The sequence below is a fragment of the Hyperoodon ampullatus genome (genome assembly GCF_949752795.1).
Source record: "Hyperoodon ampullatus genome assembly, chromosome: 2".
Taxonomy (NCBI): Eukaryota; Metazoa; Chordata; class Mammalia; order Artiodactyla; family Ziphiidae; genus Hyperoodon; species Hyperoodon ampullatus.
The window spans coordinates 80,495,154-80,512,042 of NC_136915.1; positions in this window are offsets into that span (position 1 = coordinate 80,495,154).

Below are 16,889 nucleotides of genomic sequence, written 5' to 3' on the forward strand. Positions count from 1 at the left end.
TTTGACTAAGTGTCCAAACAGAAGGTTTCCTGGCGAACTGGGAATATCCATGCAGATCACTTTAATGACTCAGTTAGCAGCTTTACATGGATTCCTAATTCGATTTGTTGGGATGGGACCCAATCTGGTTTGATAAGCCTTTAGAAAGGAATTTTAGAGATTTATTCCACAAATAAATATCAACTGTTTTCAGATAAGTATTACAACAGGTTTGTGGAAGTCACGCTTACCTTAGAGCTTCTATTGCCTAGCCTTTTAAATGCACATAAATTATTATATTAAATTACTTAATATTGTACCTGAATAAAACACAAATGGAGTTACTGGTTTATCAGCCTTCTTTAATGTTTTTCACCTCTCCAATCACATCTGTTTACCAGTTGTTTTAGCTACATCATCTATTTAACCTGGAATTTTGTTTTCAAGAGTGAGCCCTGCAGAAGTGATGTGGATCACTGCAAGAGCTGCTGGTGGAGCAGCTTTCTTTTGGAAGGTGGTCTTCCTTTGATCTGAGCCTTGAGGATAACTGATGAGATGCTCAGGGACCAATGCTTTCCACATCCCAGAGAGCATGCCAAGGGGCTGGTCCACTGGGTGAAATTCAAGACTCAAGAAGTAGCCTCATCCTTGATTTTCAGGGTCAGGAGAGTAAACCATTGCTTGGTTCTCATTATTATTCCATCACTGTTGCTATAAAACCTCTTTTTTATTTTCCAACATAGAGCTGAATGTATTGTGGAGACATCTGGGGTACACAGCTCTTCATGGAGATTAGGTATGACAGCCAATTACCAAACTACATCCTGCCATTTGTTAATAGGAGCATTGTTATGGAGCCAATACTGGATAAAATGCCATTATTTTAACTAGTCATTAAATAGTCTTTAAAAAAATATGGTGACATTTCTTAAAGAAACAGTCTCAAAAAGAAATTTACACCCACAAATATCCAGGCATAGGTACATGTACACATATGTGTATACTTTGCCCTCGAATTTGTATTTTAAAATTTTGAAATAAATGTATTTTAGTCATGACGTGTTTTCTAGGTGAAAGAGAAAACCATATTTGTGTTCTTGTAACATTGAAAGAGACACTCTCTGTTCCTGTTCCAATTTACGTTTGGATAAGTTATCACAAAGTAGCTGTAAAAAGTCTTCTTGGAGGTGTTATAGTGGGCTTCTGAGGACTAAATAAGCAGAACTAAATTTCTTGAATATTCTAATTGTTGAAGAAGCTAATTGAGAGCAAATACCTATCTCAGAAAAGCCAAAGAAAAATCTGAAGGTAGAAATGCTACCGCATAAGGCATACAAGCAGATTCTTAAATTTTTGTGTTCTTTAACCCTTTGTGCCTATATTCAAACAATGACTACTGGAACCCACCAGATTTCTTATTCACTTTAGGGGATCAATTTGGGAAATTTTGATGATTTCCATTCCACTTTATGTGTTTTATGGGGCTTTATTAACTAACATTCTTTTGCAAAAATGGGATAACTTAAACAGTACTTCCAATTGCTCCAGGGCCAACTCTGTTTTATTCATTACTCAGAACACATTTGATATTAATATTTACACATTTTTCAGAATTAGAATGCAATCCTCTGGTAGAGAGCATTGTCCTTCTTTTAAAAAAGATCAAATGGAAATCATCTAACCAATTAAATGTGATGAATAATAATTCTTAGTTGTAAGCAACAGATTAAATGCTAACTTTTGGTTTAGATTTACATGGTTTAGTGAATTTTGGGAATACCAGAGAATGTGAGCCACTGGTAAGCCAAAGTGATCCATAGGTTGTCCTCCTCACCATTTCCTCTTTTTGTTTTTGACACCTTCTGCTTCTTTCTCTGCCTCTCTGTCAGATAATATATGTCTGTGGACAAAGTAAGAGATTTAGAAGTTGGAGGGCAGAAAGAGAATTCCAAGACAAGGAACAAATATATATTGAATGCCTACTCTAAGGCAGGTAGAGTGCCAGGCACTGGAGACGCAGAGATAAACAAAACACAGTCCCTGCCTTCAAAAACCTCATAGTCGAGTACAGGCAATAAAGGAGTCAATTCATTACTGTGGTTCAGTGTGACAAACGCTTTGAAAGGAGCTAGTCCCTGGATATTACAGAATCATGGTGAATGGGCACCTAAACTCAAGGATAAGGGAGGAATTGTCTGGTAAAATGATGCATGAAGGAACTGGTAGGAATTAGAAGAGGAGGGAGAGAATGAAGGAGGGGAGAAAGGCATTGCAGACAGAAGGGAAAGCGTGTGCGATGTAATGGAAGCAGAGGACAATTTGCAGGTTTGGGAATTATAAGCAGTCCTTTGTTTGGAACAGAGGGGTTTTGTGGAATTAGGGAGACCGGAGAGTCAGGCAAGAGTCTCATCATGAAGGGCTTTGTTGAAAACCTTAACATCGTTTCTCTCTCTACAGCTGCCCTTGTTATCAGCTTGCGGGATGGCGATTTGGGCTCCCAGCATATCACTGTTGGGACAACATATTTGGGGACCCTAGGGATCGAAGAGAAGAGTCAGCAATGAAGGGGAAGAGAGAAGAACTGATACTCTGAATAGTGGTTAAAAGTATGAAATCTGCCTAAGCTCTAATCTCAGCTCTGTCACTTACTAGCTGTGCCACCTTGGGAAGGTTATTGAGCTCTCTATACCCCAGTGTGCTTATCTGTAGGATAAAAATAATCCCTATCTCAATAGGGTTATTATGAGGATCAAATAGTGGATGCTTGTAAAGCTTTTGGAACTGTGTCTTCTTAATTAACATGTTAATAAACATGTTTATAAATAACATATTGAATGCCTCCTGTGAACATGGCATTTTCATAGATGTCACTTCACATTGATCTTCACTCTAGCCCTGTGAGTCACTATTGTTAAACTATTTTCACAGATTAAAAAAAAAAAAAACTGAGGTTAAAAGGAGTTGGTAAATAGCCAAGGAGCACACGGAGGGGAACTTTGAACCAGAGCCCGTGCTGTCCCCTGGGGAAAGGGACAGGTAAGTGTTACTTTAAACAGAGTGACTCTGGTCTAGGTTGGAGACAAGTGGTGCCAGAGAAGGCAGCCAGGATTTGGAAGGATCTTCTAGAGTTGGAGCGCATGGCTGTGGGGAAGGAGAGACGAGGGTTGTGGGTCTGATTCTTGCTCCTGGCAGTCCTGAGGGCGGTCCTCACCTCGGGAGGTCAGGCCCTATCTCAGAGAAAACCCCCCTCCCCGAGTGTGTGAAAACCCCCCTCCCCGAGTGTGTGCTCAAACTCCCTTTGAGAGAGATGTGCTATAGATGCGGTAGTTTAAGAATAAGCCTCCTTTCAGAAAAGCCAGGGCAGACCTAAAACGTTATCAGTTATTGAATCAGTCCTGGGATTAGAGGTTTTGGGTTTCTTTATGTGTTTTTCAGGTCTATGTTCAATTGGCATCACCGGGCAGGGGTTAAGCGTCTAGACTTTGGAGGCAGACTGACAGAAGTTCCATCTCCAACTGTGATATATAAAAGCACGGCTAACACCCAGGACTTGCTGAGTGTGTCTTGGGCACGTACCAGGCCAGGACTGGGCATTTCACATGAATGACCTTGTTTAGTTCTCACTGCCAGTCAACGAGTTACCATTATCACCCTTGTCCTGCAGCTGAGAAGACTAAGGCTCAGTTAATTTAAGTAATTTGTCCAAGGCCAAGCAGCATGGTAGCTTAAAGCATTGGCTCTAGCTTCAGGTTGCCTGAGAATGTATCCTGAAATACCTTACAGGTCGAACAAGCTAAGGCGAGTACTGAACCTCTCTAAGCTTGAGTTTCCTCATCGGTAAAAGCCAAAAACAATGACCTAATTCAAAGGGTGGAGATGACACTAAGTGAAAGAGAATATGTATGGTACCTAACACAGTGCCTGGCACACAGTAGGCATAGTAAATAGAGGTAATCTGCTGTCTGTCTGTCTGTCTGTCCACATAGCTCAGATTCCAGTGCTCTCATTTGTGTGCTCGCTCAGATCAATGCTTTACATAATTGCTTCCTCTTCATTACTGTCATCATCATTCAAGGAGCTCCTATTAAGGGCGCAGTGGGAGGACAAGACACATCCTATAAACCAAATCTGTGGGACTGGTAACATATGCTAGAGAAATTCAGAGCAGGATTGTGCCATCCTGGTCTGGGGTGGGTTGGGAATGCTTTATGGGAGACAGTAATAATGGCCAATGCTTACACGGTACTTCCCCTTTTCCAGGCATGGTATGTATGCCCATTATATATATAAGTAAACTGAGGCACAGATCAGCAGAATAACAAGAGAGAGCCAGATTTCAAACTGATGCAGTCAATTCCTGGTTTCCTGTGTTTGTGAGCTGAGCCTTGAGTGATATACTGACAACAACAACAACAGCAGTAGTGTAACTTAAAAAAAAAAGTAACTGCTATATGTTGGTTAATTCACTTTAGTACATGATCATATTTAATTCTCACAGTAACGTGATGGAGAAGGATTATGACTCATTCTTTGAGGATAATGAAATAAAATCTTTTGATTTTGCCATTTAACAAATGATGAAGGAACTTGCCAGGACTTGTAAATATTCAGTAGCAGATCTGGGATTCAAACCCAGGTTGAACTGCCTCCAAAGTCAATGTTCTTTCCATTTTCTCTCCTTGTCTGACATAAAGTACCAATGAGGAAGGAGCCACTCCAGGTAGCCGTGGAGACTGGACTGTGTGTGGCATCACAAGGACGGGTAGGGACAACAGTTTGGCTGGAGGTGTGTGTGTGTGTGTGTGAGTGTGTGTGTGTGTATGTTCACCCACACATGCACATTCAGGTGTGTGTACAGGAGATGACGAAAGACAAATCTTAAGAGATGCTGCTGGCATTTAAAACAACTACTGAAATCTTTCAACAGCCAGTGGCATCAGGCATAGGTAAGGGGTATTTTCAGATGAAAGGAGATTTCTCCAGGCCACCCTGATCCTAAGACATAACTTCTGCCAATGGTCCTAGGCTTGCTCCAAATCTTTTTGAGTTTTCTTCCTTGCCCCCTCTTTTTTTTTTAGCTTGATCTAAGAGTAGAGTTAGAGTTATCAAATTTACCAGATAAAAACTCAGAACACCAGCCAAATTAGAATTTCAGATAAACAAGTAATTTTTTAGTATAAGTATCTCTAATGAAATATATATGGCAACCACATCTAAGAGGCCTGTATAAAGTCACATTTCTCAGTGAGGGAGCCTCACCAGAAGTGAGCACCCAGCCCTGGTGACAGCTTAATAAGCTTCATCTACATATCTCAGGAAAGGTTCCCTCACAAATGGTGCTTTATCCTCTGTCCTGTGCTTTGTCACCCAGAAGAAGCCTGGCCATCCAGGCTTTACCTCCTTTAAGCCCATAATTCCACATCTGATGACCAATTAGAAAAAGGGATACAGAATAAAAACCAGCCTTGATGATATTACTCCAACAATTGTTAGTAGATATGCTGCCTTGTAAGCAGCATGTCATGTGTTCTCCATTTGACTTTGCTAACTACCAGGAGGTCTTCTTGCAAATAGGCATCACTGACTGCATTCACTGGGCCTACTTTCGAAACCTCTCATTGGTTGCTATCCATGCCCCCCCGGCCCCCGAACATGGCACGCCTCCTTTGATGTGGGCTGGCTGCCAGCAGAGCAGATGGCTGTGAACCTGGCATGCCAGGAAACCATTAGGTTCATCAGTGTGAGCAACAGGGGATAAGTTTCTCTCTGAAAATGTGAAACTAACAGCCTTGCAGGGCAAGGGGCAGATGCCCTCTTGATCCAGGTGGGCTGACCTTTCAGTCCCAGATACGGTCTCTGCAAAGCTGCAGGCTTAGAGCACTGCATGAAAGAATGATCTCAGAAAAGACTGAAGTGGAGAGGAAGGGTCTGCTGAAGTGGACAAAAAGCTTCATTTCTACTTGTCTAGAGCGCTTTGAGGGCCAGGGTTGCTTGTGGGTGACAGATAGTGGATTCACCAGGAGCCCGCTTTCCATTTCTGTTGAGTAATCCCCTGTAGAGAACCAGCAGGCCTGCCAAAGGACAGGCTGTGTTCTAGTTTCTTACACTGGAGGTCACAGTTTTCCCCTTAAACCTGAGTTCTTTGGCATCTACTAGTCCAATAAACACCAACAGGTAAAATAAAAGCAGCTTTCCTTAGATTGCTGGTAAGAATTGAAGAAGGCAGCAGAGAAAAGATAAAAGTTTACTGGGAAGATATGTAGGAGTCCACTTTGTTTTCTTTTAAACTTTCATTTTTCTTCATCCTTAAAAATACTTGAGAGAAAGATTTCAAATACTACAGAAATGTACAAGAAAATGGAAGTGTCTTTTTACCCACATTCCCAAGAGATAATTACTGTTTATAATTTGTTGTATATTTGTGCAGTATTTTCCCTTGAATTTTGCAGATGTCCTCTTTGAAATCATAGTTGTTTTTTTTTTTTTTTTTTTTTGATCCAACAATCTAGTTTTTTTTTTGGAATATTCCCACTGAGGGAGAAATCAATAAAGATATATATTTATTTGGTGAGAACTAAGCTGTCATGCATGAGTCTTTTGTTTACTCCTAAACATAATGAAATCGCTGGGCTCTCTTATTTTTAGGTTGAACAGTCACATTATCAATTTCATGCTATTTGGTGTCAAATGATTTCTTATTTAGGAATACTGATCTTGTGGTTTCTGTGTCATTGGATTTCTTTTTTAACTGGCCTCCTTGGGTACTCTTCCTATTGATGAGCTCAGATCCTCTCCTGCTGGCTCATTGCTCTAGTACTGCACTCTTTTCCGACTTCTGACACATTTATTTGGGTCAGAAACACGCATTTGCGCTAAACACAAGTACTTGGGTACTTGGATGTCTCACATGCACATCAAACTCTGATTATTCTCTTCTGAGCCTCAATCTATTAATGTTGGATGCACCAGCACCCATCAGATTCTCCATGTCAGAAATCTGTCTTTCTGGGTATAATACCCAAAGAAAACAAAAGCACTAACTCAAAAAGATATATGCACCCCTATGTTCATAGCAGTGCTATTTACAGTTGCCAAGATAGGGAAGGAACCTAAGTGTCCATCAACAGATAAATGGATAAAGAAGATGTGGTACATATACATAATGGAATACTACTCAGCCATAAAAAAAGAATGAAATTTTTCCATTTGTGACAACATGGATGGACCTGGAGGGTATTATGCTTAGTGAAATGTCAGAGAGGGAAAGGCAAAAATAGAACAAATGAATGACTATAAAAAGACAGAAACAGAGTCATAGATATGAAGAACAAACCAGTAGTTACCAGTCGGGAGAAAGGTGATAGGAGGGACAAGATAGGGGAAGGTGATTAAGAGGTACAAACTAGTAGGTATAAAATAAATAAGATACAAGGATGTAATGTACAGCACAGGGACTAGAGCCAATGCTTTACAGTAACTTAAAAAAGAAATCTGGTTTTTCTTACTCTCTTTCTCTTCATAGCCCACGTCCAATCAGTCACCAAGACCAAAACATTTTATTACCTAAATATTTCCCAAATCTTTATTTTTAAAGTCATCCATACCACCTAAATTCAGGCCCTGAAAATATTCCAGTTACATCCTGACAAGTTGCAATTTCAGTAAAAACATTTCACCACAGCCAGCTGACACAGTGTTGTCCTAGTACCCAGCTCTCTGTGACATGGTTTAACCCAGGAGTAGAACTTTGAGATCGTGGAGGACGTGTAAACTCTCTCCTCCAGAAAAACCTTCCAAATGTCATTCATTTTAGCTAAGATTTTTGATACAATGTGCTTCCTGAAAAGTACCTGTAGCACAGCTGGTATATGGTGCCACATAAATTGTTACGTCTATCTTAGGCAATTAAGCAAGGAGTAACCTGTGAAAGTTGAGCGAGGAAATCTGCCTGGAGAGAAAGGCTCTGTCTCTGTTTGAACATGAGCCAAAAGAGCATCTATAGATGGGCCCAGATTTCTACTCAGAAAATAGTTTTGAATTTCTTCTAATGTCAAAACAAATGTGTAGTTGAGGGCCCAGAGTTTTACACCATCTACTAAGGCTAGCCTGGAAAATGTTGAAATAGATTTAACTAGATAGCTGACTTCCCCTGTTAAAAAGCCCTCGGATACCTGTAGCATGCTAGCTTTAGCAATCCTGTGTCCTGGTATGCCATAACCCCCAAGGTAAACACACATCCCAGTACATCTTTCCTTTTGTTCTTTCAGATCAAAACTGCCTTTTCTTAAGCCTTGGTATTTCAGGTGGTAAAACATGAAATGGATTTTTGAAGGCGAAATGTTTATTTGGTTTATTACTTGTTTATGTCCTTGAACTTTCTTGCCAGAGCAGAGACTGTGTACACAAAAATGACCAGGTGGTTTTCTGGCTTAGAAGAATATAGAAAATTAATCTTTTATTTCATTGCATCCTAACAGTTTATTCCTAAAGAATGACCAACTATTTCCTTCCACAATGAAGGAAGAGTGAAACCAGAGTGGGTTTGAGCTTTAGCCAGAGAAAATTTGGTGGGAGGCAATGAAGAAGTGCCTCATGAAGTTTCTTAAATCCTGGACTGAGCAATGGGGTGAGTGTGTGTGTGTGTGTGTGTGTGTGTGTGTGTGTGTGTGTGTGTGTGTGTGTTGGTAAATCTCCTTTAGGGAAAGGATCTTTAGAAATTGCCCAGATTTCTTCTTTGGTTTGGTTTAAGTTAGATCTTGATTGTGGGCAGGGATGGAAGTATATGGCTGTGCAGACCACCTGTATCTTCCTAACATGTCTGTTGATTTTATTCCTGAAATCCCAGACCTGCAGGACCCTCAGTGCCTGGTCCATCTGTCGTGTGTGGAGGGAGAGCCTGCAGGTCATCTGAGAGGAGCTTCCCATCCTCTGGACATCCGCCCTCCCTCAAACAGCCCATCACTCTAGCTCTTCTCTGTCCCTGAGATCTCAGGGGAGGAAGAGTTTCCTGCTGCCAGTGTGTTTCTGCTTAAAGATTTTCCAGGATTTAAGTGTAATCCCCAAGGTGTTGTTAAACACACAGTATTAAGTGCAGCCCTGGAGGGAGGCTGTGGGATTTAAGTTTCCTCTGAGACTATCACTTTTATTAAAGGCACTCTCTTACCCAAGGAAAGAAAGAAGAGACAGTAAAGAACCAATTGTGGTTAAATAAGAGTTAGTGTGCAGTCTGCTTGCCAAGAATAGTTGTAGAAGTATTGGGAAATAATTTGGGCACAAGGAGAGCAGGTCAAATAATTAAAAGTTCAAGTTTATGATGCCATATTTAATATGGTCCTTGTGTCCCTTTTTCCCTAGAACTCTTGGATTGAATTCTGCACGTGATATGTTCTTTCAAGAACATTGAAAAGCTAACGTACAGATTAAAGTGCCCTGATGTACTAACAGATATTACAATAAGGAATAGTATGTAGCAACTGGGGTGAAGTGGCAGAGGTGTGGGGCTGACGTGTGGAGAGATGTTCCTATTTCATTAACATAAGTCTCTAGATAGCTAGAGTGGATGGTGTGAGCATACGTTGGTCCAAATGATCCTGGTGCTGGCATGAGAAAATAAACACCAAAAAAAAAAAAAAGACAAGAGAAGTTAAGATTCTCTGATATTGAAGGGTGAGGAATATCAACAGAATTAACATGATCCTGTCAACAAATCCTGGAAAAAGCAGGACTAGTAAAAATGTACTCCCTTGAAACTGAAGTGAAGCAAATTTTGGTCGACTTAGAAGCAGTTAATGATAAGCATTGAGTTTATAATCTCAAGAGGTGAAACTAGAAATGACTTTTTGAAGATGTAAAGAGAAATTCACGGATGGCAGGCTCATGAAAGCTAATTAAAGAAAATACTGATTTTTAGGGAAATTATATTTAACCTCAGGATTGGGGTTGGGGGGCAGCCATTTTCTCTCTGAATTAGACCTTTGTCACCATAGTTGGGGCCTTTTTTTCCCCCTTATATCAAGAATGGTTTTCTTCCCCCTTTGTCTAGCTGATGAACTCCTACTGATGCTTCAAAACCTACTTCAGGTTGCCCTTGTGACTCTATCTGAATGCCCCTATTTCCTGCATAGTTGTCCAATCCTTTCCTTTTCTCAACTATAGACTCATGCACAAACCACTAAGAGGGCATGCATACTGCATTCTGACTGTGTGTTTACCTCTCCCCTCTCTCCTTTGCTTGACTGTAGGCTGCCATCTGCAACTGGTATTGAACATGTTCTAAATGAGAAGCCTGGTGCTGACATCATTTTTAGGCTAAAGGGCTAAAATTCTCTTTTAGGATTCCTTTTTTACAGCCATTTTGTATCCATTTCAGAGCTCATCTTTACTTTTAAATGAAATCATCACCTAGCCAATCAGTTTGTACTTATTCTGGTTAGAAAAAAGTAAAACCTCAGTGATTTATTTATTTAGAGTTTCTGCAAAAGACTCCATGATCCCTCAAATTGTTGCCCTCTTCCCATTTTTTTTTTTTTTTTTTTTTTTTTGCGGTACGCGGGCCTCTCACTGTTGTGGCCTCTCCCATTGCGGAGCACAGGCTCCGGACGCGCAGGCTCAGCGGCCATGGCTCACGGGCCCAGCCGCTCCGCGGCATGTGGGATCTTCCCGGACCGGGGCACGAACCCGTGTCCCCTGCATCGGCAGGCGGAATCTCAACCACTGCGCCACCAGGAAGCCCTCTCCCCAATATTCTTTAAAAATATTCTTTCAAAACACAGTTTGAGTCATCCCCTTCTTTCAAAATTTAGATGATCCCTGTTATCAGTAAAGTCAAACTCTTCAGCAGGACACTCAGGACCCCTCCAACGTGGCTCCCACGTTTTATACCTCGTCTGCCACCACGTCCTCTGGTATCACTGTTCTAGGTGCGACATATCACTTAGAGTCTCTTTCTTCTCTCCTGTCTGGTCTTTTTTCCTCTACTTTCCCTTACTGCTGAGTGCAGATGTTACCCCAGCTATTCCCCATATCCTTCCATACTGGTGATGTATCTCTATTTAGTATTTTTTAAGATGCCGTTTATGTTTTCTCCCCCATCTAGACTAAGCTCATTGAGCCTTTGAAATCCCTAGCACAGTGCCTGGTAGCAAACCGACAAACAATACATTGTTGTTTTTCATCTCCTACCGCTGAAATATCATTCAAAGATGTGGTACCAAGAGTTCTCAAGGCTGAGAAGAAGAGGTTAAAAATATTAGATTGAAAAACAAACAATATCTTCCTATTTCATTTCCCCTCTAGAATGAAGATGGAACAGATGGAAACATCTGCAATTAAAGGATGCTTCCATAAATTATTCTGCATAAAAGACACCTAGGAGTCTACTCAATCATGAGAACTCAGGTCATTCAGCCTTTGTGTTTATTGATTTTTCAGTTATCTTGTCACAGATAGGCACAAAATAATGCTAATTGGATGAAGCTTATCTAAGGACACCTTAGTAAGAAACTAAAAAAGTATCTGGGAAGGTAAAAAGCTTGATGCAGAGGCCTTAGGAAAGGGAGATAAAAAGTATTACATGTTTGTCAAAAGAAACAATTGAACCAGTTCTTAAGCACCTGATAAGAAAATATAGGGTATTATTATCTTTCAAGACTGGCACAGCATCTTAAATCTGCCTCCTACTATCATTATTCAAGTAACTCTTTCAGTAAGTAGGTACTGAGTGTTCCTATGTGCCAGGCATCCTGCTGGGGGCTGGAGAAAGCAATACCACCTCTATCTCAATGGCCCTTGCAGTCTAGTAAAGGAGACAGATGTGTGACGTTATTACAACAGTAGAGTGAGTTCGGGCACATGTGAGAGGTACAGGACAAAAGAGGGCGTGTGCACCTCTAGTTGAGTGGGTCTGAGAAGGCTTCATAAGCACACTTGAGTTGTACCTTGAAAGATGAGTAGGTGTTCACCAGGTCCCAGTGGAAGCATTCTTGGTGAAGGGAATGACCCATGTAAAGGCAAAGTAATGTGAAACCTCATGGTGATATAGAGTAGGCTTCATGAGGTTCGTATCAAGTTACTTCATTTTCTAGAGCATAAACTTTGGTATCTAATCCCTTTCATTGGGGAGAGGCTAGGTTGGAGTATAAGTGTGGATATTAGTGTAGCTTATGCCTACATCTTTAGAAGCAGCTGAGCTGCTCTGCATACCTTCTTTTAGAGGGATCTCCCACTCCTACTCAAGGTTAGAACTTTCTTAGACATTCCCACTCTTACTAACCAACATTCTTGTAAGTGGAAGTGGACAGATGGAACTTGGGGCTGCCAAATGGAGATGCTGGTCTGCTCCCTGAACAAATGCAGTGATTGGACAGTGCCAGGAGGGTAGTGAGGACCAGGACCTGCAGCTGTGTGTGGTTTGCTTGCGACCCACTCTGGCTCTGTTCCCGCAAGAGCTATTAGTTGCTTTAGTGCTGTAGTTGCTCTGTCCAGTTCACTCGCTCTGAAAACTTGGGGGATATCCTGGAGAACTTTTGCTTGTTGCCTGGGAACTTTGAACCTGCTGCTCAGTTGTTCTTTTGGCAAACTACAGACCATTGGAATATGGTGAGTTGACCTAGAGAATCAGGATTTTTCAGCCAGGAAAGAGATTCAAGAGAGAAAGGGGGCTGGACTCCCACAGGCTAGTGTATTGCCTCGTTGCTCTGTCTCATTTTCTCTTTTCTCCCCAGACATCCCTCTCCTTGTAGCAGCAAATCTACTACAGTGAGTCAATTACGAAAAGCCAAAGAGTCTTTTGTCTTCTTCCTTTCACATTCGGATAAAACATCTTTGTTTATGACTATATAACATCGTTTCATTTTATTATATGTGGCTAGTGACAGCAATCTGTCATCTGGGATTAATTTTGATTCATGGCCAAGCACCCGAATGCATATGCTGATGAAACGCCCCTGATGTTTCCAGTGAGCAGCTCCTTGTTGGGCTGGGCGTGTGCTCATTGGCTGAGCTGTGACTTCTATACACAGCACATCATGCAAATCTGGCTCAACCTGTAAAAGGAATGGGGAGCCATGATCTCAGACTAGCAAGGCTAGAAATGGCAAGGCTGCTGCATGAGATCTTGCTGGTTGGGGACTGCCAAACTCTAGGGGGAGCCATTCACACATATGATGTAAATGGCACCCACTAGGATTATTTAAATTGCAATCTTTTTTTCCCCCTAAGTCTTAGAGTTCTTGGGATACCTTTTGAGTCACATCGTTCCTCACTTTTATTTTTGCCCAACCGTCTTCATCATATTTGAGGCCAGTTGTGGGTTTTGCAGATTTGCGCTTGGCTGTCTGCCGGGTATAGTACTGTATTTGTCAGGATAGGCTAGTTTACACCTCGTAACCACCAGTTTCAGAATCTCAGAGCCTTAAACAACAAAGATTTACCTCTTGTTCACTCTTCATGTCCACTGTAGGTTGGCTGTGGGCTCTGCACCAAGTCATCCTTAGGTCCAGGCTGAGAGAGACATTCATGTTTCCTCATAGGGAAAAGGGGACAACTGAAGCATGAAGCAACTTTTCAAGGTTCCATTTACATCTCATTGGTCAAAGATGTTTACAAGGCCATGCTAACTCAAAAGGAGGGCAAAACCCCATAACGTTATCATATGCCCTGAAGGATGAGACTCAGAACATCTGGAACTAGTCCTAATGACTGCCACAGATGTAGGGAAGAGGAATAGTGGACTTTGAGCTCAGTCAGACCCAGGTTCAAATCCTGGTTCTGCTTCCTATTAAATGTCTAATAACTTTGCAAGCAAATTACATTCTCTCTCCTAGACCCGGTTGCTTCCCCATATAATGGAGATAATGATAGTATTTTCTTGTGAGCCCGGTGATACAATGCCAGTTATGTAGTAGGATACCCAAAAAGTTTCTTTTCTTTTGTGCCCCCCTGCCTCGCTCTCCACCTGGAGTCCCCTGTAGTGCCAGTACTTTGCATTAGTCTTTCAAATAAGGGGCGAAACTACCCCCATCTCCCTGCCAGCAAATAAGAAAGCCCTGGTGACATTTGCCAAAGCTCACGAAAATAGCTATTAGGAAGGCAAACTGTGCTTAGAAAAATATTAATTGGACTCTAAGCTCATTAGGAATTAAAAACAGCAACAGAAATGTTCACCTTTAGCATAAGGGAAAAAAATCCTTGTAAGCCACATAGCTTCCCCCTAAAACACATAGCTGCTGTCCCTCTGTAAATGCCCAGAGGATTCTCTTCGCCTGGCTACAGAGGTTCAGGACAACACAGCAGACGCAAGTGACTTCAGGATACCTTTCATGCTTGGCAGGCGTCCCCATTTTATTTATGATATCAAAGCTGCATCTCTGTGTTCTCTTCTGCGGAAGACATAAAAGAGATTCAGAAGTCATCTAAATCATCTTGTAATTAATGTTACCACGCACGCCCAGGACATTAAAATGTTAACAGTGTTAGAATCGTGTGCTTTGGAATACCGAGTGAGGGCTTTATTAGACAGAAATGCTCAGCAGATGTCATCCACCCTAATTGAGGACATCAGGGTGCCTGCTGCTTGTTCTTATCAGTAGTACAGAGGTGTTTTTTTTTTTTTTAATTTATTCATTTTCTTTACTGCTAGAATCTGCTCTCATTATTAGACTATCTTGTCACTCATTTGCATTTCAAGTGCTGGGACTGGGCGGGGGGTGTAGCAGCTATCTGCCTTAGAAGAACACTTCAAGGGTTACTCTATCAAATAGCAGCACAGTAGCACAGTGAATCTGACATCTGGGTTATCTTATTCCCAGATGCTCTCTGGTGTCATTAGCAGGATTAATCTTAGCTTTAATTTCATAATGATTCTTATTCTAATATATGTGAATGAACACAAAGTCTCTTGACTCATTATCACCAATTTACCCAAGATATGTAATCAGGCTCTTACATTCACCAACATTTATTTTTGCTAATACATTTAAAATTGTAGATTAAGCAAATACAGTTAGTTCCAGCTGAGTGAATGCCTAGCAAGGTATTTATGTTTTAATTAAAGTACATTACGGTGTTGTTTTTAAATATGTACTGACCAAAAATGTGTTCACGGGGAATAGTAAAGTCGTCATTCGAGCAGCGTCCAGCTGTAAAATTAGTCACAGTAACATTACGTTAGAAACCATTACCCACTTCTATTGCAAATTATTGAAATTCCCTCTTCTAATTATGTTTTTAACCTTTATAAATAAGATGGAGGTACATAGCTTCCACTCCAAATGACTCTGTTCCCCTAAGGAAACAGAACGGCAAGTCCTTAATGGTGACTATAATTGTAATAAGCCTGTGGTTTTCATTCCCATTCAAGGTTACCATGTCACATCAAATATGGTCACTTGCGGTTCACGATGCAGAGTAGGCAACAGGCCATTTCCCCTCTTATTTGACACGAAGTTTAGTAATATACCTAGTGGGGACGAGTGGGAGAGGGAGAGGAAGAGATGGGGATACAGAAGCCAATTCCAAAGCGCTCTTCACTTACTTCAGCATTGGACCTTTTTCATTTACCAGATGTTGTCACCAAGCAGCATGTAGAGCTTTATTATTGATGGATAAAATGTTCAAACATTTAAAGAAATGAAAGTCAGCTTTTCACTTTTAATTAATTAATTAAAAGTACTGTAAATGCCAGCTTGTTAATTGCTTTGCACCTGCAAGCCAATACAGGTTTTGTGCACTCTTTCGTTGAATATTAAATTTTTTTCTCACGTGTCTTTGTAATGCTTGAGAAGCCTCTCCAGCAAACATATTAGTAAAGAGTAAATATTGAATCTTAGACAAAACTCATGGTTTCATCTTTCACTGTACCCAGAATAGGATTTAAAGGAGGATTTAGATTTCCAAGGCTTCTAATTAAGTAGTGATAATCAGGCTTTCTGCTGAGGGTCACTTCCTGGGAGTAATTTGAGTTATTAAAATGCATGTTTTTGTTTGTTCTGCTTTGTGAGCTAAAACTGATCCCTTTTAATATAGCAGCAAATATGCAAATTGGTGTTTCATTATATTGTGCAATTTATGGCAATCTTCTCTAATTTACTAAAAGGTCAGGAGCCTGACCTTGTCATTCAATTTTTTTTTCTGGTAAAGCTAAACTAATTATGTGGATTTTTTTTTTTAATGAAACTCTGAAAGTGTGCAGCATAGTAAAGAATGTGACAAATTTAACTTTCATTTAGCTTTCATATTCATCAAGATAACCTTCAGTATTGTGTGGATCCCAGTAATGAAGAGTAGGTGATTTTAACTGTGATTTAGGAATCAGTTGCTTTTAAATATTGCTCAGAAAGACAGAACTTAAAAAAAATCCTCTGCCTCAGAAAAATGTGGCAACTGGAATAGCCTATTTTACTGAAATATTATTAACATGTAAATGATTTAAATTGTCATTGGCCAGAAAATATTAAAAAGAAAAATCACAGGCTCAACAGCAAGTTTTTTGCTCAGAAGACTCTCCAAATCGTTGTATTACTTTTGTTCTTTACTGATGCTAAATATGTTTTCTTAAGTTTTTCTATTGCTTTACAGAGTTTTCAACTTTGACCAGGAGGATTTCCATCTCAAATATTTTAAAATCATTGTAGCACAAGTTGGTACCAATGAACTATTTACTTTTAAATTTTAGGCAGTGGTTCTTACACCTTAACCTTCATAAGAATCACCTGGATTTCTTGCTAAAAATTAGATCCTACTGTCCTTCCTCCTCAAAATTTTGATTTGGTAGGACTGGAATTGGCTTCTTGGTAATCTATGTTTTATTCAGGTGTTCTGTTGTCTATACTTTGAAAAGAATCTATAGCCAGTTGAGTCTCCTTCATCCAACATACTCATTTGCTTAGTTACTCACTCATTCATCATATATA